The sequence below is a fragment of the Coturnix japonica genome, unplaced genomic scaffold, assembly GCF_001577835.2.
Source record: "Coturnix japonica isolate 7356 unplaced genomic scaffold, Coturnix japonica 2.1 chrUnrandom1370, whole genome shotgun sequence".
NCBI classification, from domain to species: Eukaryota; Metazoa; Chordata; class Aves; order Galliformes; family Phasianidae; genus Coturnix; species Coturnix japonica.
Window position 1 is genome coordinate 1 of NW_015440555.1, and position 1,169 is coordinate 1,169.

The following is a 1,169-nucleotide window of genomic DNA, read 5'->3' on the forward strand; positions in this document are numbered from 1 at the left end:
GGGGATATGGGGGGTATAGGGGGAGGTTATGGAGGGTATAGGGGGGGTATAGGGGGATTATGGGGTGTTATAGGCAGTATAGAGGGGGTATAGGGGGCTCCATGCTGTACCCCACACATGAAACGTATGTTCTCCATGCTGTGCCCCACACATTACATGTATGTACCCCACGTTACATGTACGTACTTCATGCTGTACAGCACCCATTACATGTATGTGCCCCACACATTACACATGTATTTTCCATACTGTGTGCTCGACATGTGACATATGTGTACCCTATACAGTATGCTCCATACATCCCATATACATGCCCTATATTGTGCCCTATATGTCCCATATACATGCCCTATATTGTGCTCTATATGTCCCACATACATGCCCTATACTGTTCTTTATGCATCCCATATACATGCCCTATAATGTGCTCTATATGTCCCATATATGTGCCCTATACTGTGCTCCTTATACCCCACATAAGTGCCCTATATGTCCCATATATGTGCTCTATATGTCCCATATACATGCCCTATACTGTGCCCTATATGTCCCATATACATGCCCTATACTGTTCCCTATATGTCCCATATACGTGCTCCATACATCCCATATATGTGCCCTACCCTGTGTTCTATACATCCCATATAAATCCCATATAGATGCTCTATACATCCCATATACATGCCCTATCCTGTACCCTATCCATCCCCTATAGGTGCCCTATCCATCCCCTATAGGTGCTCTATCCATCCCCTATCCATCCCCTATAGGTGCTCTATCCATCCCCTATACATCCCATATACATGCCCTATACTGTGCCCTATACATCCCCTATAGGTGCCCTATCCATCCCCTATCCATCCCATATAGGTGCCCTATACTGTGCCCTATCCATCCCCTATAGGTGCTCTATCTATCCCCTATCCATCCCCTATAGGTGCCCTATACTGTGCCCTATCCATCCCATATAGGTGCTCTATCCATCCCCTATATGTGCCCTATACTGTGCCCTATCCATCCCCTATAGGTGCTCTATCCATCCCCTATACGTCCCCTATAGGTGCTCTATCCATCCCCTATCCATCCCCTATCCATCCCCTATAGGTGCCCTATCCATCCCCTATCCATCCCCTATAGGTGCCCTATCCATCCCCTATCCATCCCCTATA